Consider the following 21383-nt stretch of genomic DNA (forward strand, 5'->3'; position numbering starts at 1 on the left):
CTCAAGAAATGGTTGTTAAAAATAAAAATAAAAAAACCCAAATGAAGTGCTAGCCTGTCTTATCAAGGAATAGAAATAAAAGGGTATACTTTTGAATGAACCAGCAAAGAGAATTCTAGAGAAAGGAAAAATTGGCTTTTTCTTTTGAATTTATGAATTTTTCTTGTTCTTTGAGTTGCACTGTGTTCATCTTTCTACTTCCTTTTCAGGATGCTTGGTGCTTCCTACATGAATCCTTCGCTTTGTGGTAATTACGGTTGCTACCTGGAGAAAGAGTATAGAACATGAGTGTTGGATTTTTTTCTCCATGATTTAATTCCCTCAATTTTATTTGGCAAATATGAAGAGACAATTTTGTTTATGCCTATAGTTGGGAGAATACAGTGGAACTTTAAGTGTCTTTGGTGGCAAAATCTTATAAGGTCACAAAATGACTATGTTACTCCATTCTTGAAAGTTGGTACGTGCACATGAGGTTTTTGTGTGTCCGTGGCTGCTCTAAATCTTTCTTGAGTATATTTCTAAGTGTCTCTTATTCTGTTTCTCTCCCTCTCTTCCTCCTTGTCCCTGTTTTTGTCTCTGTCTCTTGATTTTCTGTCTTTCTAAACACTTGCTCTGTCTCTTTATTTACATTAAAATCAAACTGCCATACATATTTTACTAATTATATTTATTATAAACCATTTGTATTTTTTGCTCTTAATCTAAAAATCAAATAAATAGTGCATTATCTAATTATATTTCTTGAAACACCCCAAATTATGAGTAAGTTTTTTTTCTTACATTACTTATGTCAACCGATTATTTTTCTGTGGATAGTGGCACTCAATATTAAAAAATGTCCTCTCCACTGGGTGAAATCCTGGATATGATGCTTTTAAGGGCTGTTTTATCTTTCCAGTCATCTTGAACTTGAGTAAATGGGGAAAGAGGAATGAAGTTTGTCTCTACCTGCTCATAAGCCCTCAGAGGGCTTTCCTGCCTCTGTTTAGAGACAGGATCCTAGCTGGAATGGAAACCCTGATGACAGTCAGCTTTGACCTCAGTGGCCTTTTCTACAAACCGATCAGCAGATTCTCTGTGGCTGCTCCCTAACCTCTTTCTCAAGCCACCCATGTATGGAGCAGAGTCTCACCACTCCTACCTGGCCCCACTTCCACCTGGGAAAAGGCAAAGTGTGAAATACTGTGATTCCTCTGCCCATGAGGAATCTGCCTAGTTTTCTATCTTTTCTCCCTCGTGAACTCCATCAACCTTGAATCCCTGGCTCCAGCTGGGAGCCCTAACTCTAATTTCTAAATTAGCAATTATAACGTAATTTCTAAACCCTATATGCCACACAAGCATGGCAGAGACTGCTACTGTCCACCAAGAGTCATTCTCTTCATTTCTCAGCCTCACTCACAGATATGTGTGTCCATGTGAGTGAATTCTAGCCAGTGGAATATGAGTGGGTATGACGTAGATCACTTTGAGCTGGCCACAGCCTTCCATGTTTGCTCCTACATTCTTTCCGTATTCTGCCCAACTGGAATGGCAATGTCTAGGATGGCCAGGATGACCAGCATGGACCAAGCTTAGGTTCAGGGGGTGGAGAAATAGACTCTTCTTCTGGATGAGATTGATGTGAGGAGCTACAAAATACTGTGGCTTTTTTTGGGTCAATCCATCACTCCTGTGTTTGAAAGTGTCTAAAGTGCCACAACACTAAGCAACCTCCTAGAAGGTGAAAGAGCACTGATGTCGGTCAAGAGGCTCTGGTGCCCTTGTTGTTACCATTTTGCTGTGGGACCTTAGAAAAGTCGCTCACCTTCACTCCCCATCACAAATGCAGGAACGGAAGCACAGAAAAACTGTTCACCTCAATAATCTTGTAAGGTCTCATTCAATACTCATTTTATCTTTCTTTCCCAGCAGAGGAGTCAGGTTTAAAACACACATTATGGGAACTAAAAATATAGTTTCTTGTGTTGTTTTATGGTGCTGCAGGGCACCTCCTGACCAGCCAAACTATGAGCAAGACTCAGAGCAAACCGGGTAGGTGCCAGTGCCAGGGGCAGTGCCAGGGCAGAGCTGTGCCAGCCCAGCTGTGGCCACTTCCATCTCCTTTCAAGTTTAACTTGGGTGAGTGGGAGGTGGGAATCCATTTTTATTTCTGATCTGCTTCCTGCTGATTGTGATTCTTCCGTTAATGTCCTGTGCAAGTTGAATCTCACCTCCACTGTCCTCTTCAGGGCCAGTTTCCCGTTTTATAACTGTTTTCTTTTGAGGGGGTGGTGGATTGATGCAGCCACATTTTCCAAATACAAATAAACTGGAGTAGAAGGTGCCCTTGGAAGCATTAGTTCTTGGAGCAAAATCCAAGAACTCTATGGAGCTGTCAGCCTCTAGGGGTCTGCCTTCGCTTTGCCAGCAAGTCTGTTGGTCAGGGAGGGACAGGTGGCAATGGGGACAATCCTCTGTTCTGAGAAAACAGCAATCAAGAATAGGAAGAGCAGGATGAGAAAGAAGTAAAAGGGGAGGAAAGGAGAAAAATTAAAACTGATCTTCCCAACCCAGGCTGACAAATAGGAATTTTTTGGTAAACGCAGAGACTCCTTTTATTCTAATATTGTTTCTTCTAGCGTTTAAAATTGAAAGTCAGGCAGAAAACATCAGGCCGTAACTGGTCTCCTCTCCTCAGCTCTGAAGCTGTTAGCACACTTCTTGCTCTGGAGGAGATCCTCAATAATGGCCAATTTCTTTGAGAATAAAAAATTAAACAGGGTTATCAGATTTCCAGTTAAGCTTAGTGACTCAAATGCTGGTTAACTGTTTAATGACTATGCTGGGTCAGTCTTAAATAGTGACTATTCAAAGAGATATCATAATTGTGAGCTATAGTGACCATTATTGATAGCATTTGGAGATAGGTGAGTGTGTGTTAAAAGAGACCAATCAAAGAAGAATTTAGGATGTAAAGTAAGAAGGAAAAGAAGTTGGAGAGTGTCGGTGAATGTGGATTATTGAAAAAAGGAAAGGGAGATAGTCAACACAATCAAGTTTACCGAGGATGTTTTGTGACTGTCTCAGCAAAGAGGGGTAAGAAATGACAGGATGCTCTCTTGGCATAAAACTGATAGCATGGAGAGGCAGGGAGGGAGAGACGACTGAGAGGCTGTCTCAGAGAAGGCAGGGAGCCTTGTATAAGAGCTGTGGATTCTGTATAAAGGGCAATTAAATGAAACTTAGAGGCATTCCATCCAACTACTGCTTAAGATGTTTGCTGATACACTCTGTCCAGGTCTGGCCATGATGAAAGATTAGAAGTAACTAATGTAACCAATAAGTCCCCAGCCTTATTAGGCTGTGTCCTGCAAATAAGTGTGCACTTTCTTTTAGTATACCAATTAATTTTCCCGAGTACCATTGTCCTAATTGCAGAAAATTAGTTTCTCTCAAAAGTTCTCCAGCTAATTCTAAGATAACTGCATCCTGCATAATTAAAAGGGCTCAACCATGTTACTGCTCTGAGAACAAAGCGATAGCCTGCTTCACAGACAAGTTCTGGGTTGCATCCAAAAGGCAGAAACTCTGCTACTTTCAGAAGGGGGTTATTTTTTCAGCTTTCAAGCAAGCAAAGTTGATCTCTGTAGGTATCTCTTTGCAATGCAAACAAACAACTTTATCATTTATTAAGTACCTACTGTCTACCAGACACTTTGTTGGGTACTATATTAGATAAGATAGATTTAGTTGTGTGACCAACTCCCAAAGTAACAGTGGCCTAAAGAGCATGGAAATTTATTTTTCTCTCTGTAAAAGTCTGGCTGGCTTGTTGGCTTTGCTCTGCAAAGTCATTCAAGGTCACAAGTATCTTTCATCTTGCTGCTCTCCTGTCCCCAGGGTGCTGTCCTTACCTGCATATTCCAAGGTGGCTCACCATCACATCACATGGCAGCCAGAGCAAAGGAGAAAGGGGAAAAGAGGGCGAGCCCAGAAATCACACACATTTGTTTTTCACATTCAAAACTTAGGCACATAATCACATCTAGCTGCAAGGGAAGCTGAAAATACAGGTTTTACTCTGAATGACCATGTGCCCAGCTGTAAATGCTAGTATAGTGGAAGAAAGAGAAAGCATCTAATGAATGAAAAGCAGTGGTTGTTGCCATAGGCACGTAATATACGTGTTTTTATTTAATACTTACAGAAACTCTGCAGGATCATTATATTATCCCTAGAGATTGAGGCTTAAAGAGGCACCTTCCATTGGCTGAACTTACCAGGAAGTCAGAGGGCAAGGAAGTCTAAGGAATTTCGACAGCAGAAGAGGAAAAGTTGAGAATGGACTTGAGAGCAAATGGGTCAGTGACAGGCACATCATCTGGAAGTCACCACGGACTTGGCGTGTGAAGAATTCCTACATCCCCAATAAAATGAAAACACTGATTGAAGGATATGTGCCAGAAGAATAGGGGCCTAAGCAAAAAGGCTTAGGGAAAAAGAGAATTAGGATAGTTCTGAGTGTGAGATTTACAGTCCAAGGTCAAAAGGAAAATAGTTTAATTGTGCTTTCTGAAAACCCTTGTCCCTCTCACCCAGGATAGAGATGGAGAAGTGTTTGTGAATATTTGATAAGACAGCAGATTGGGAGTAAATATAAAATAACACCAAATCAAATTTCCCTATTGTTTTCTCACTAACTTGCAGTGATGCTGGCACCAGCACATCATAGAAATAAAGCTGTTCCTATATGCTATCCAACATTTTCTAGAACTGCTTTCAATTTCCCAAATGTTCCCTGGTCCTTCTTGCCTCCTGGCCTCCAGACATGCTGTTCCTTCTGAAACTCCACCCCCACATCTCCCTTCTCATCCTGGTCCTCTACACCGTCTCCTGCGTTTTCCTTTCTTCAGCTAACCCCTTCTCATCCGTTATGTCTCAGCTTGATGTCACTTCCACTAAGAGGCTCTGCCCCAAACCTGGATTAGACTTGTGTTCTATGCATACTACTGCTACTAGTAGTGATAATCATATTAATAGTTAAGCTTTATTGGGCACTGACACCTGCCAGGTGCTGTGCTAAGTGCTTTCTATGCATTATCTCATTTTAACAACCTAGTAAGGTATGTACTGTTATAATCCGTGTTCTAGGGATGAGAAAACTGAGGTTCAGAGGGGCTAAGTATATTAGTTTCCTAGGGCTGCTGTAACGAATTACCACATATTTGATGGCTTAAAACAATAGAAATTTGTTCTTTTACAGTTCTGGAGGCCAGAAGTCCCAAATCACGGAGTGGGAAGGCTGTGCTCCCCTCCAAAGTCTCCAGGGGAGAATCCCTTCTTACCTCTTCAAGCTTCTGGAGGTTCCAGGTGTTCCTTGGCTGCATCGTTCCAATCTCTGCCCCTGCCTTCTCCTTTGTGTGTCTGTGTCTCCTCTTCTGTCTTTTCTAAGGATGCTTATTATTAGATTTAGGGCCCATGTGGATAATCCAAGATGACTCCATCTCGAGATCCTTAACTTAATTATGTCTGTAAAGACCCTTTTATCCAAATAGGGTCACATTTACAGGTTCTGAGGGTTAGAATGGGGACATATCTTTTGGGGGCCACCACTCAACCCACTAGACTAAGCAACTCAGACAGTTGCTGAGGGTTAGGATCTGAACTCAGGCAGTGAGTTGAGAGCTCAGGCTTACGATCTCTGTGCTGCTTTGCTTCTCCAGGTGCTGTCGTAATCATCCAGTGACTATCTTAGTGCTATACACTTTTATAGTTTCCTGTTCATTGGTCTATATCCTCCACTAGACTTGAAGCATTAGGAGCCAGACTGTCTTTGTTGATATTCACTATTTTACCAGCACAGTGCCTGCTTAGTGGTACCTTTTTGTTATCTGTATGCTGAATGAATAAATCAATGCCAGTTACTCTGCAGAACTGTTCAGGGCATATTGTTTGATCTTGGTCACCGTACTGGCCACAGACCTTGACACCTTCTCATTGTCTCCTTACTGATGGTGCTGCCTATCTCTTGGGCTGTGCAACTGTCTCTGGAGGCCTTGCCCAGCACCTTGAGTGACAGGAGTCCAAGCTCAGAGCCCAGGCCAGCAGGGCCCTCCTTCACTCCTAGCACCCCAGCCTTTTCTGTACTGAGTGTTCTTTAACTTCCAGACTTGGATGAAGTGCCACTCCGCAGGGATGGACTCCAGCTTCTTGAGCAGCTGTGGAGGGACTAGATGATACAACTCAGAAGAATGAAGGACCAGCTCTGTATGGGATAAATCTCCATCAGTGGGAAGCAGGGAAATTTAGACTTATAGATCAGCCAGAAAAAGACACTCTAATAATGTCTGCTTCTGTGGATGCTCCTTGATGTGTTAAAAACTTGTGTATCACTTTAAAATATTTCTATGACATTTTCTACTAGGTCCCCCAAATTCTTGGATTGTAGTGGAAATTACATGTATATAATACAATTCTCATATTCAGGCGGCAGAAAACCTGCATCTTTTCCTCACTCACCTGTTGAAAAGTCACACAGTGATCTTAGCATCTACCTTTTTCATACTGTATTCACTAAATGATGCTATTATTTAGGAGCTTATCTTACATTTGAGGAAATTAGGAATACAGACATGAAGAAATAATAAAGAGGTAGCAGGGATCATGTGATGAGAGGCATGGCCATAATTCTGAGGAGGAAGAGAGGAGCTCTAGGTGGGGTAGTCACAGAGGTGGTAGTCAGTTAAATGGGGCTGGAGGATGAGTAAGTCAAGGAATATAGGAAGAGGGGGAGAGAGGGCATCCAGAAGGAGAATGGAATGGACAGGGCAAGGCATGGAGGATGGAGCTCATGTCATGACATTACTTCTTCCAAATGTTTCTTGCCTAGACTCTGTAAAAGTCCTTTTTTAGAATCAAGGTAAATTCACATAACATAAAATGTTCGTAAAACGTAAAATTGTTCATTTTAAGGTGAACAATGTAGTAGCATTTAGTACATTCACAATGTTGTGCAACCACCACCTCTATCTGGTTGTAACACATTTTCATCACTCCAAAAGAAAAGCCTGTACCCATCATGCAGGCACTCCCTCTTCTTCTCCCAGCCCATGCAATCATTAAGCTGCTTTCTGTCTCTTTGGATTCACCTATTCCAGATATTTCATATAAATGGAATTATATAATACATGACCTTTTGTGTCTGGCCTCCCATAATAGTCTTTTTAACATCTCTTCCATCTTCCCTCATTGTCTCTTCCAATCTATTCTCCATAAGCGGTCATGTTGCTCTTTCTAAACCACAAGCTGAGCATACCAGTCCTGTTCTTAAACTTCTTCAAATGCTTCTGAATGCCCTTGGGATAACTCTGGTGATCATGCCTTCCTCCTTCTCCACCATCGGCTTTCAGACTGCTTGGTTCTGATGTACCACTCTCACTTCCCAATGTGTCCAAACCCAACTCCTTTCATTCTTTGCTCACCTCTAGGTCTTGCTCTAGCTGTGACCCTAGCCTGGGGCACTCTCTCCTCACTCACCATCCCTTTCCTTGTATTAGATGTGATTTCCTCCAGAAAACCTCTAGACACAGTTAGTGCCCTTATTATGAACTCTTGCTGTTCCCTCTCCTGCCAGCCTCATAGCAACTGTCGCTGTCTGTTACACCTTCTGGTTTAGATACCAGTCTCCCCACTAGAATATCAGCCTCCTGCAGGCAGGTGCTGTGTGGGTCCTGCTCATTTTTCAGCATGTGGCAGCAGTCAGTAATGTCTGTTTGATGAAGGGAGGTAGGAAAGAAGACATTTTTAAGGGATATCAGGTAGAGCATTTTTGAAAAGAGGTGCAGATTTTGGGGCAGTAGTGTTATGCCATGACTAAACTGAGGAGAGCCTTGAATACCAGGAGTTTAAAATTCATTCTGTAGGTCAAGGATTAACAAATTCTAGAAACTGCTGGAGGCCAGCAAGAGCCATAGTGGATGAAGGGCCAGGAAAGTTGCAAAGGTGCTGGTGGGGACATGGTGGACAGCAGAGAGCAGATGCCAGGGACAGGGAGGCCACTGCTCAGCATCAGTGATTATTGCCAGGTGGGAACATGCACTCAGAGTTGCCAGATTTCTGAGTTTTTAAGAGAAGCCAGAATTCTGGCTATGAGTATGTATGTGTGCGCACACACACATGAAGTCTCAATTTTAAAATGTATCTAAATCAGGTTTTTGAAAAACAGAGTGTGAGCCAAACAAAAGCCATCTGGGGCTAGACTCAGCTCAGATGCATCAGTTTTCAGCCTCTGCTAGAGGCATTAGAAGTCCTTGAGCTGGGAAGTAACAGACTGAAAGTGTCATTGCAGGAAGATAAGCACATAGGTGATACACGGTGTATCTTGACAGGGGAATCATCTAGAGGCAAGAAGACCGCCTAGAAGGCTGGCACTCCAATTCCTAGTTCATTCAGTCACAGTGAACACCAGGTATGTGGCACACTATGGGACAAGGGCTGTTCCAGAATAGAGAACTAAGGTGGCACCTGCAGAAATAAAACCAACATGTTCTTTTCTCCACCACTACAGCTCCTACAATGGAGGGGCACCCTGTCAGCCTGTGCCATCCTGCCTTGAGCAGATGGGTGGTCTGCTAGTCACATGACTCTTATTTTGGACCTGACCTCATCCCAAGCTTGCATCCTTGGGTCTCTGTCTTGGTCCAGAATCTCACTTTTCACCTCATAGCTGATTTCTTGCTTTCCTGTCTCAGAGACCTTGTTTTGATAACTCAGCTAGGACCTCATCCCATCTGAGACCAGTCCCATGGCTTAGATTTTTTTTTCCAGCTTTACTGAGATATACTTGACATATAGCATTGTGTAAATTTAAGGTAGAGAATGTGCTGATTTGATGCACTTATATTTTGCAAAATGATTACTATCTAGCTAATGTGCAGTCACCTCACATAATTACCATTTCTTTTTTATGGTGAGAATATTTAAGAGCTACTGTTAGCAACTTTCAAGTATATAATACAGTATTATTAACTGTAATCACCATGCTGTACATTAAATCCACAGAATTTATTCATCTTATAATTGGAAGTTTTTGACCAACGTCTCCCCATTCCCCCAATCCCCAGCCCCTGGTAACCGCCTTTCTACTATCTGTTTCTATGAGTTCAGGTTTTTCAGATTTCATACGAATGATATCGTACAGTATCATCTTTCTCTGATTTATTTCCCTTAGCATAATGCCCTCAAGTTCCACCCATGTTATTACAAATGGCAGGATGTCCTTCTTTCTTATGGCGTGATAATATTCCATTGTGTGTGTATAAATATATGTATATATACCACATCTTTATTATCTTTTCACCCACTGATGGACACTTAGGTTGTTTCCGTATGCTGGCTGTTGTGACTAATGGTGCAGTGAACATGGGAGATCTATTTTCTCTTTGAGATATTTTTTCATTTCCTTTGCATATATACCCAGAAGTGGGATGGCTAGATCATATAGTAGTTCTACTTCAAATTTTTTGAGGAGCTTTCATACTGTTTTCCATAGTGGCTGTATCAATTTATATTCCTACTAACAGTACACAAGGATTCCCTTTTCTCCACATGTTCACCAACACTTATCTCTTGCCTTTTTGATGATTGCCATGGCTTAGATTTTAATGGTGAGTTTTTACTACTTTTTGACAGACTTTTTGGTCAGCTTGCCTGCTTAATTTGTTTTTATCTGTTCCTTGATTCTCCAGTGTTGTATTTTCCCACACTATGGGGACACCTCAGTTGCTTTATGTAGGTTGTCCTGTGTCACTCCCTGATGGTTACTGCCAGCTGAGGCTACTTCCTGTTGATCCCTTTTCCTTTGGGTGGGTGCTGTGTTCTGCCTGTGGGCCTGGGCTTCCCTTCAGGACCTGCCCCCTTCCTGTAGGTGATCTTGTTCTGGATCCTGAGTCTTTATTCCCCATATAGGTGCGTGACAGGCCCTGATAAGAAGGGTTCACCTTCTCCATAGAGATAAGCAGAAGTAAAAGTGTGGAACAGTTGCATACATTACAGGGGTTTAGATGGGGCAGGGTCAAGTTAACACTTTAATGCCCTAAGACTGAAAAAATTATGGCCCACTCCCACCCAGTTGTGGCTTAAAAAAAATTGTGTAACTCGAAATTCACACGTATGTTGGAATTAAAATAATCCATTTTTAAATTTTATGGTAGAAAAATTCTGGTTGAATTAATCAAATCTAAACTTTTCTCATATTTTCCCCCTGCTTTGACAGTGCCCTAAGTGTATCAATCTATATTTGGCCCAGTGGTGAGGCAGCGTGAGGAGAACAGAAAGACCATGCAGTGGTGAAGCCACCAAGGGGGTGATCCAAGTAAAACATCAGTGAGAACAGACTTAAGATGATAACAAAGCAAAGGATTTCTCAATAACTGGAGATCCTACACATCCCAAACCTCCCTTACCTGTTGAATTAATCACGTAGTCACCTAAGGGAAAGCCTAAAATTAAGTGGTCATTGATTAGATTTGAGTTTCAAATCAGACTTTAGTCCAATCAAAACAAAGCCAGGCTCTTTTAAGAGAGGAAAGAGTTTCATAAATTTATAAACTTCTCAGTCCATGTCAAGATCCAGGTGTGGCCTACTCAGACCATGAGATTTTACCAAAAGCTATAGAGCAGGGAAAGGAGGAGGCTGTTGGCATGAGGGAAGTTTCTAGTATGTAGGCAGGAAGGGGAAAGCCCTGCTTGTGCTAGGATGGGAGCTTGGAGGGTCACAGAAGATGCAGGTGATATTATTTCACTTTATGATTGGAATGACCATGTCAGCAGTCAGTCAGCAAAGTGGCAGCCCAGAGCTAACAAGGGCAGATAAGACCAGCTGGGTACAGCTCCATGGACTCCAGCACAGGACAGACAGTGAGCAGGGAGATGAACATCTGAGCCCAGCACAGACTTCGGTCCTGGGGCCCCCTGCACCCCTGGGAGAAATGCCTGCGCTTGGGGACCTTCTTGGAAATGAGGAAGTGGGGAAAGATCTCTTGGGAGGGAAGAAATAGTTCTAATATGGAGTTTAAACTTTTAGTGTTCCTAATGGGCTACTTTAAATATTTTTGTTTGTTTTTCTGCCATCAACAGGAGTTGAGGGTAAAAAAAAAGAGCTTTAATAACAAAATAAAAAAAATATTTTTCTTAATATCTGAACTACAGTGTGTACATTTCAAGGCCCCTCTGCCCCCTGCCCCTACAAACAGACAGTATACAATAGGTAGTTCTGCCGAAATTGGAGGGACGAGACTTTATGAATGAAGACTGTCTAATCACATACAGTACCCTATGTCTGGATGTTGGGAACAAGGAAGAAAAAGGGGTCCAAGATGACTGTGAAGTCGACTCTGAATGACTAGATTAGGGAGAATGTAAAACATTAATAATGTAAATAGGAAAATAGGATGTGGTGGGTAAAGCTGGATTGCCACAGTTTGAATGCAGCAAACTCTTCCGTCCTGCAGGTAATCATTGCAGGTCTGTAGTCCTTCCCGCCCCTACCTTGTCCTGGGCTGCCTAGTCTCTTGGGGATCTGTCTTCTTATTGTCACTTTTTGTTTTGCAGAGGCTTTTTGGGGGTAGGGAGAGGAGACAGTGTCATCTGACTGCACCTTCATGGCCTTAACCACCTCCTTTAAGGGGCAAAAGTAGAGTCAAATTAATTTGCCCTATTACTAGATGCAACTTTTGACAATATGTCTGCAAAGGAGCTTGGAAACTTTTCCAATTAATTTTAAATGCTGCTGGTACACTTGAGAGTTGACTATACACATGTGAGATAATTTGAGAAAACAGTGTAAATTTTTGATGTTAGTGTTAATTTAGTCTTAAACTTTATTATAGAGTAAGCTCAGAATCTTAGGGTTTGAAGAAACTGTAGAAGTAATTTAATTAGGCTTTAGCCCAACACAAAAATTGCCAGTAACAACACTTGGGTGTTTTATCAATAAGACAAGCTCCTTGGGAGCAGTGACTGTGTCTTATTCGTTTTGAATTCCCAGTGCCTCGTATAATACCTGGCACATAGTAATTGCCCATTAAATGTTTTAGTGGCTGTTCAATATATTGATTAGTTGGTAAGAAGCAAACCAGCATATCTTCGAATAAGTAGTCTAAGTCAGTCTCCAAATCTGGTTTTTTTTTCATTATAGACGTAAGTTTAGCAGAGGCTAAACCACAGTTCTAACTTAGATGCTAGAAACATCTAAATTAATGACTATGATGGAGATGTTAAGACAATGAAAAGATCAAAATTCTGATTTTCTATGCTGACATATTAGGATTAGGAATTAAAACACTTTGTTCAGTAAGAGTTCAAATGGTATTAGACTCATTCCTTGTCTAGATCAGAAATAGATAAAAAACTCTTTAAGACTTTGAAGAACATACCCTTCTATATAGCCAGGTAGACTACAGAATCTTGACTTTAAAATAAGCTATTAATATTAATACTTTTAATATTCAAAATGTGGATTTCACATCTGGGAATAAAGGAAAAACAGATAATGAATTTTTGCCCCAGAGATCAGCCATATCCCATCTGAAAAGACAAGACAAGAGTGCTGGTTGGGTCAGCGTAGTTATGGCAGCAGCAGGGCCTGGAGACTTTCTGATAGGAATATTCACAGCAGGGAGTGAGCCCAAATAATAAAGTAAAAAACTTTCCAAAATGACAAGGGCCCAGGTTGTTGCATTTCCATAGCAACGGAAAATGCAGTATTTACACCCTTATTTACCCTTCTATTCAACCAAAAAAATGCATGGCATTTGCCATGGTAATGCCTACATCATATATGCGTGTATCACTTCAGATATGTGGTCTGCTGTTATAAAAACAACAAATACATACCAAGATGTGAGCGTCACGTGAAACCTCTACTTGTTTTACAATGTTTTGATGGAAAAATGTGTCCCACTCGACCTCAACATCTTTTTCTCAAGGCCTGTTTTCCATTTTCAGTGGCATACAACTCAGGTGTCTCTCTGCTTCTTTCTGTGCGTCCAAAGGCAGAGTGAGAGTGATATAGATGTGTCATTGCAAGTGGAGGTGGGAGGCAGTTCGGGGGAAGATTGTCAGTGACAGGACAGGTTGGAGCAAGTTACAACTTTGAAAGGAAAGGGAAAGGTGGCTCTGTGGCCACGATGCCCACCCCATGGTAGAGGTGAGCAGACCAGACAGTCATCTATCCCCAGTGATTTGAGAAGTCTTCAAAGCCCTCTTTTCTCCAAAAGATTCCTTCCCTGGATTTGCATTGAGGGCTGAAATTCAGACAGTCACATCTTTCAATCATGGCAGCAATGTTGCCTCTTACGATGTAATTATCTAGGAGCATAAGTCCGATTTCCAAAGTAACCAGTGTCATCTTGGCTCATATAAGTTGATGTACTGGCTTGGCCAAGCCTGAAGAGAATTGGACTTAGGACTGGTGAAAAGACAGGGTAGAGGGGAAGGGAGGTATTGGGGGTAGGGTGTTGCTGGGGTGGCTTCACGTTTGGGTACCTCAGAAGAATTGGACACTGGGTGGCTGAGGTATGGGGCTCAAGATACTGAAAGGAGAAAGGGGCCACAGGAATGAGCAAATAATTCAAGAAATATTGAATGTGTCAGCTGTGTGGCAGATACCAGGCTCTGAAAATAAACTTTAAAATTTTGTCTGTGGCTGCCTAGGTTTTCAGCTTTCTAATTTACCCGCAGTTGGGCTGACATAAAAGTTTGGGGTTTGGCCGAGAAGCAAAGGTTGTGTTGTATGGCCTCCATCCCCCTCCTCCTCTGAGCCTTCATGATAACATCTTTCCCAACTTCGCATCTTTGGGGTGACCAGTCTATCCACAAGAGAGGGCAAATTTCCATTGCTTACCAACATTTCCTGTCCTTATTTTATTTGGCACTTCTCTTCCCTACTTTTCTTTTATTTCCAGTTATATAGCCACTATTTTTGGTAGCTTCTGACCCAGATAATCTTGAGGAAAGGTAAGAGTGCCCTTATCTGAGAGTAGGGCTGTTATGTTCTATTCCCAGCTTTGAGTCCCATTGAGCAGTAGGTGCTTCGGCTGCCTAGTCACATTAGTCAGGCTAGGCTCTGCTGGATTGATGAACACACTTCAAAATCTCAGTGGCTTAACATGTAAAGGTTTATTTCGTATTCTAGAAAAGCACAGTGGTTCCCTAGGACATCTTCCTTCCAGGTCTCATCTCAGAGACGGAGGCTGCTTGACATCGTAGCAATGCTTTTGGAAGTAGAAGACAGTTAGAGGGTCATGCACCAGCTCTTCAATATTTCAGTCCAGAAGTGATGTGTATCACTCACAGCCCATTGGCCAGAACTAGCCACATGGCCTGCCCCCAACCACCAGGTGGCTGGAAATGTGGCTGAGCTCATGAATATTTAGTGACCAGTAAATGTCTCTGCCATACTCAACCAACCTTCTTAGCCTTGTGATTCCAAAATAGGGGTAGTTAGGGCAAAGTGAACAGTTGTTGAGAGATCAAAACAAAATCTTCTGAAGAGATCACATGAAACTAGGAGAAAGATTTGTGTGCCACTTTTGCTAGAAAGGGCCTTTCTAAAAATAATTGACCTCAGACAGGTCAAAACAGCCAGAGACCTGCTATGGGGCTGAAGATCCCCCCTCAGTTGTACCACACATTGCATATTATTCCATCAGTACAAACTGCGAAAGGCTTCTGGTGTGAAAATCATGGCTGGAGCTTCTTGACTGTTCCAGTTCTAGTCTTCCAATCACTGACAATCTGCCTATCACTTTTGTATCTCAGTGGTCATATCTGGGTTCCTGGTACCACAGACCCCTCTCTCTAAACAATATATTCTTTTACCAAAGACATGGGAAGCTGTCATTTCAGAAAAACTGCCTGTCTGCTTTAGAAACCTGGTTGTTCCAGAAAATTACTGAACTATACACAAATTATAAAAGCCAACCTCCCAAGTTCCAACTGATCAATTGCTGATCAGAGATGTTGTGATGATTAATCAAAAGAGGTATAATTATAACATCAGAATGGTGAGTGTATCAGCGGTGAGAAGCAGCATGAAGCATAAGCTGAGGAAGTAGGAAACATCAAACAAGATCTTGGTGACTAAGTGTTTCCTCCGCAGTGATGGAGAGGCCATTGTTTTGCTGAAGGGAGAAGTGGTGAGATTCACCGAGCCTCACTTCCTGTGGGAAGCTTTCTCCTTTTGCTGGACCACCAGCTTCTAGTCTGACATTGCTTTCTGTCTGCACCACAAAGTTTAGTTTAGCTAAATCACCTAAATTAAACATTTAGCTAAATTAAATGATGCCCTGTCTGGACCTCAATGTTTGTATGTGTGCCATCATTGCTTCCAAAATAAGATTATAAGTTAAAAGAAAGTAGGTCCTATGTCTCTACGTCTCTTAGGTCATGACAGTTTGTATGAAGGAGATATTAATTGGATCTTATCTGAGATCTTAGAAATTTAAACATGGATAGGACCTTATATCTAGTTCAAGAGTCTTATTAGGAGAGATTTAAATTATGATCACAGTTGGAGGTAGAAAAGCAGGAAAGATGACCATGGTTTCATGTCCATAAAAGAAGTACCATGTTGTAACCAATATCCTTTCTTATCGTGATTCTCTTCTTTTTTGATTGACTGATTACTCAACATTAATAAGACCAAAGGCTCTCCTGATTGATCCTCCTGACAGCTCTGATATGCAGGCACACCAGGTAGAAACAGCCATTTTGCAGGAATGCAGGTTCTTTTTCCTTTCCTAAAAGACCTATGATCTTTTACGGGGTGAGTGTGCACAGGGGAAAAGGAAATAATCAGACTTTTCAGAGATTCCTGAACACTGGCTCTGAACTGACACTAATTCTAGGAGACCCAAAATGTCACTGTGGTCCACCAGTCAGAGCAGGTGATCAATGGAGTGTTAGCTCAGTTCCATCACACAGAGGGCCCAGTGGGCTCCCAAACCCGTCCTGTAGTGATCTCCCCAGTTCAGCAATGCATAATTGGAATAGACATTCTCAGCAACTGGCAGAATCCCCACACTGGGGACACCTCCCTAACTCTTCTTCCAAGTCTACTCTACCCCCTCATCTGCCCCTCCCAACTCTCCCTCTCTAGGAGCATAAGGTGCCCCTTCTTTGGCTCTTTTAGCGCTATTTAATTCCTTTATCAAAATATGCATCATTATTATAATTTTTCATGCAATTGTTTTTCCCACTTGAGAGAATTAACAGTGTGATATTTACACTTCTATCTCCAGCATCTTGCTTAGTGGGTAAGTAGATGATAAATCTTTGAAGAATAATTGAATGAACCAGTGAATAAGTCACTGAGGCTCAGGGACATTATGACATTTATCCAAGAAAACCCAGCTAATAATGGCAGAGCCAGGCCTTGAACCCAGATCTCAATTCCAAGTCCAGTGTTCCTTTTATAACATTGGACTACTTACCCCTAACTGTCGACCTCACCCTGACCCTCTTGTTCACACAGTCTAATTTGGTTTCTTGGTCAGTGCTTTGCTGGCAGAGTGGTGGTTATCACTAGGATTGGCTACATAATTTGCAGGACCCAGTGCAAAATGAAAATTCAGAGCCCTTGCTCAAAAATTATTAGGAATTTCAAGACCAAAGTAGCAGAGCATTAAGCCAAGGACAGGCCTTTCTTAGTTCATGGGCCCTGTCCAGTTGCACGGGTTGCATACCCTTGAAGCTGGCCCTGGTAACCACAAGGAAAACATTCTCCCCTTCAGGAGGTAGATGTCATTGCTGACTCAATGAGCTGTGGCCCTGTAGTTTGAGCATGTCTATTCCTGGGGTGGTGGGGGGAGAGGGGGGCTTGATCAGTCACCTCCAGCAGGAAGGTCATGGTGACAGACCCTTTGCAGAAGTGAATTCCAGAGAGTAGACCCTGCTGAGCGTGGGTGAGCCCTGACACAGGTCCTGCACAAGACTTTTCCCTCCCTCCCCTGCCTGGAAGCTCTCCTCATGGAGACAGTGCGGTAGTGGGAATGTGATGAAGTCAGGTGAGCTTTGTGGCCTTTCATCCTCCAGTCCTGGGTCTGGACTAGCCACTGTGTTTCCACTTCGAACCCCAAAGAACCCACTTGCACAAAAACATCAGTAAGCACTGTCAACTTTCTGTAGATTTCACAGAGGAAAACCAGAGGTGTATACATTGCTCATCTCAAAGCAACTTAAAATCCCTCACTGAGCATTTGTTTTTCCCGGGTTCACTATGCAGCCTTGCTCCTCTTCTTCCTCTCTCTCCCCTTCACAACCCCCAACCACCTTGGCCTCCTCCATATCCTACCTCTCCTTTACTTTGGGAACTTCTGATTCCTGACCTCGTTTTATATGCTACAGTTCAGCTCTGCCATAGCATCTAACTCCAAATGGCACAGAGAAACAAAGAGCCCTTCAGCCAGTGGGACCCTCTCCATTTGTAAGACAATTTAGTGACCATCTTTGTTGTTTGAGCACGCCGCTTGGGGTCCCCCCTTCACCTCAAGTGAGCAATTAATGCTATTTAATGCATATGCAGTGAATGAGTTCACTTTTCTCTATCCTTGTTACTTTATCATGACACTTCTTCCATCCTGGCTTTCACGTAGGACATCCCCACTACTGTCCAGCCATGGGGGAAGGGGAGGAGGGTGGGAGGCTGTGGCAGTGTGAGCCAAGCGTGTTTTCCTTAAGTGAGGTGGGATCCTTGTCCTTGAGTCCCTGACAGGAGGGGAATATCTTCTTGGAGTTCTAGGGGAGGTGGTGGTGCTGTCTCAGTTCTGGGTTGCTGATACTCTCTGTTCAGTGACCTCTTCATTCACTGCTGTGAGCCTACTTTTACTTCATACACTTACAGTTTTGGTCCAGGCAAGTATCACTACCAGAAAGAAATGGTAGACAATTTGAGGAGAGAATCCACGTGTTTTTGGTATTGTTATAAGAGAATGCCTTATATTTGGCAGGCTTTTGTCTTAAATAAGAGAAATGCTTTTCTACCAGAACAAGACGCAAACGTGAAAGGAAAAGAACAAAGGCAAGAAATATCAGCCATTTCGGGAAAGAGACAGATGCTGTCTGCTCTTCTCTCACAGAAAACATAACACCAGGATTGGTGTTACTAGGTGTGGTCTAGTGAAGTCAACTGGCTCAAAGTTGGATGGAATCCTGCTCCTTGGGAGAACAATATTCATGTGCTAATCTGGTATCATAGTTGGTTTCTTTTTAATGGAACAAAAATTTGAATAAAAACAGAAAACTGTAGTATATTTCCTGACCAAGCTCAAGGGCACAGTGCAACTTGGGCTGGGTTTTCATACCCATTTCTGGGAGGGTGCCAGCATCACTCTTCCCTGGATAGGTAGTTGTATGATACTCTCGGAGGCTCTGTCCCTCCTTATTTCAATGCCAGCTCTGACCCTTTCTCTCTCCTCTCAGGTGAAATAAGCCAGGAGCTCTCCCGCGACCATGCACAGCTCCACAGAGAGGGCTTTTGTATGCTGTAATGATCCGTAGCTTCTTGGGGATGAGGACTGGTCTCATTTACAGTAGTGTCCAAGAGTTAACTTAGTGCCTGGCATATAGTAACTGCTCAATATTTACTTGTGGAATAAATGAGGAAACAAGAAAAATTGAATACCCTTTTTCAAAGCAATCTCCACGTAAAGCACTGGGGACTCCATTCTGGAGCGATTTAGACCAAGGACAGTAAGACTGAGTAGTGACTGAGGGAACTTTATTCACAAGCTGAGGGTAGCCTGGTGTTAGATGTGGCTGGGGCGGGAGCCCATGCTCATCTCTCCTGGAGTCTACTGATACTACTTGCACATAGCAAGTCCACGTCAAAGATCCTCATCTGGAAGAGAGGCAGGAGCTGGAAGGAACTAGTGGCTGTCAGCCCACAGGCGAAGCTTTCAGAACTAGAATTTAAGGATTGGTGATGTTCATCATGAAATAGGATTCTATGAGTTGAAAGCGACCTTAGAAATAATCTAATTCAACCTCCCTTTTCTCACTTGCCATTTTTTCCTCCCTGCTCTCTTTTTTCAGAGATAGAAACCAAAGCCCAGAGAAGTTGAGAGACTTATTCAAACCACCTAATTAGTTGGTAGCAGATTCAGGAAACTATACCTGATCTACTCCCAACTCACGAGCTCATTCTGTTTCTCCTCTGTGACTATACTCCTAGGCACTGGGTACTAAACATTTTGGGGTCACACTTTGATAATCTGAGCCCTACACTCATCTCACAAAGTGAATAGCTTCTGAACTACACAAACTTCTACATATTCCTGGATCCCTGTAACTCACTACAGCCATGAGCCTTTAACAGTTTGGTCAACAATGGACCTCATATACAGTGGTGGTCCAAGAAGATTAGTACCATATAGCTTGGTGTGTAGTAGGCTATACCATGTAGGTTTGTGTAAGTACACTCTGATGCTCACACAATGACAAAATCGCCTAATGATGCATTTCTCAGGACTTATCCCCGTTGTTAAGTGATGCTCGACTGTATGTATTCCTCCCACTTCTGTTTATTTTCACTATTGGCACTAGGCAAATGTTAGGGCCTCTGGAGTTAAAATAAAACTTAATTCTCACTAAGCCTTTTAGGTTCAGCATCCTTTAAGGGTTATAGAACCAAAAGGTAATTTTCCCATTCTATGGGGGAGTGGTAAAAAAAATTATAACTGCAGGGGCCGGTCTGGTGGCCAAGTAGTTAAAGTTCTGCTTGCTGTGCTTTGGTGGCCTGGGTTCGCAGGTTCAGATCCTGGGTGCAGACCTGCTCCACTCATTAGCCATGCTGTGGAGGCATCCCACATACAAAGTAGGGAAGATTGGCGCAGATGTTAGCTCAGGGCTAATCTTCCTCAAAAAAGTAAATAAATAAAATAAAATAAAAACTATAACTGCAAAATGAGATGAAAAAAGAAAAAATTACAAAAAGACTAGTGGCGTTGAATCCCAGGGAAAAATCCTCCTGAGTAGAACTGTGAGAATGTGGAGTCATTGCCCAAGGTAGGGGACTGCAGTCTCATTGTGGAAGCATTGCACAGTGTTCCACACTTGGGGAACAATGTCTTGTCTGGCAGGAGCAAGTACAAGATGACTTAATAAATCTTTTCCATTTCTAATTTCTATGATTCTGTGAAATGAAAACATCAGTTGCTGACCTCCTAAAAAGCAGGCCATTTCATTGCTGGCCTGATCACAGAGAATAAAATTAAAGTTAATGTCCCTATCTGAGATTTTAAAGTTTCAAGCTCTAGTCTTCACAGGAAGACAGTAGGAGTGATGTTCTGCAATCAGTTGATTTTTACAACGTTGCTTTTCAGCACTGGGTACGTCAGATGGCAGAATAAAACAACAAAACCAGTTGGGTCAAATGTGTGCTTTCTCATTGAGGGCCATCTGACATTCTGTTCTCCCACGCAAGCCTGGAACCATTAGTGTTCAGGAGACTTTGCTGGTGGTTCTGTCTTGTCATGTTGTGTCTAACATCACCAAGACAAGTAGGGGCCCATCCAAGCTGGCTTCTGTGAAATTTTGACATGTCCCTGTCACTCTTTAAGTACTTCCTTCCTTTCTGATGTGACAAGACAGTCTAGGCTCATTTTCTACTTTCCCTACCCTAGTCTTGGAATCATCTATTTTTCTAAGGAACCCTTGTCTTGCAGTGGAGAATAATACTTAGAAGCCAAGATCTGGGACGAGGTGTGCTCATGCCCCAAAGTCCTTTCAGTGGACAGAGCTAGGAAATATATGTCTGTATATACCTATACATAACCAATAGACAGATATAGATATATGTGTGTATATATATATATTTGTTTATACATTTTTCTTCTTTTTTTTTTAGGAAGATTAGCCCAGAGCTAACATCTGCCACCAATCTTCCTCTTTTTGCTGAGGAAGACTGGCCCTGAGCTAACATCTGTGCCCATCTTCTTCTACTTTACACGTGGGATGCCTGCCACAGCATGGCTTGCCAAACAGTGTCATGTCCGCACCCGGGCTCTGAACTGGTGCACCCCGAGCTGCCGAAGTGGAGCGTGTGCACTTAACTGCTGCACCACCCGGCCCGCCCCTATTTTTCTTCATTTTTAGTAGTAAGTTTCTTTCATTTCTCTCCCTGAGTATCCTGAGCACACTTATTTTTTGTGAAATTCTTTCATACATTATTTCATCTGGAGTAAATTTACGTTCAAGTTTGTTGGCTAACTTTCTTGGTATTAGATTTCTTGTGCTTTAGAATTTTGGTTTGAAGATTTAAGTGAGATCTTTTCTTGTTGTTTTGTTTTTTTCCCTTTCTCAATGTCCAGGGATTTTTTGTTGTTCCATTTTTGTCTTTA

The 21383-nt window shown here is 42.4% G+C and overlaps 1 long non-coding RNA gene across 2 annotated transcripts in view; it reads left to right on the forward strand.

Annotated features, from left to right (window-relative positions):
- Nucleotides 1-21383, forward strand: part of LOC139039914 (uncharacterized) — a 174536-nt gene that overhangs the window by 122394 nt on the left and 30759 nt on the right. The window contains exon 4 of one of the 2 annotated variants that reach the window (XR_011493274.1): nucleotides 210-756. This is a non-coding gene — a long non-coding RNA (uncharacterized lncRNA). Of the gene's footprint in view, nucleotides 1-209; nucleotides 757-21383 lie in introns of those variants that run through there. The other variant, XR_011493273.1, reaches the window with a different exon arrangement.

The sequence above is a fragment of the Equus asinus genome, chromosome 12 (genome assembly GCF_041296235.1).
Source record: "Equus asinus isolate D_3611 breed Donkey chromosome 12, EquAss-T2T_v2, whole genome shotgun sequence".
Taxonomy (NCBI): Eukaryota; Metazoa; Chordata; class Mammalia; order Perissodactyla; family Equidae; genus Equus; species Equus asinus.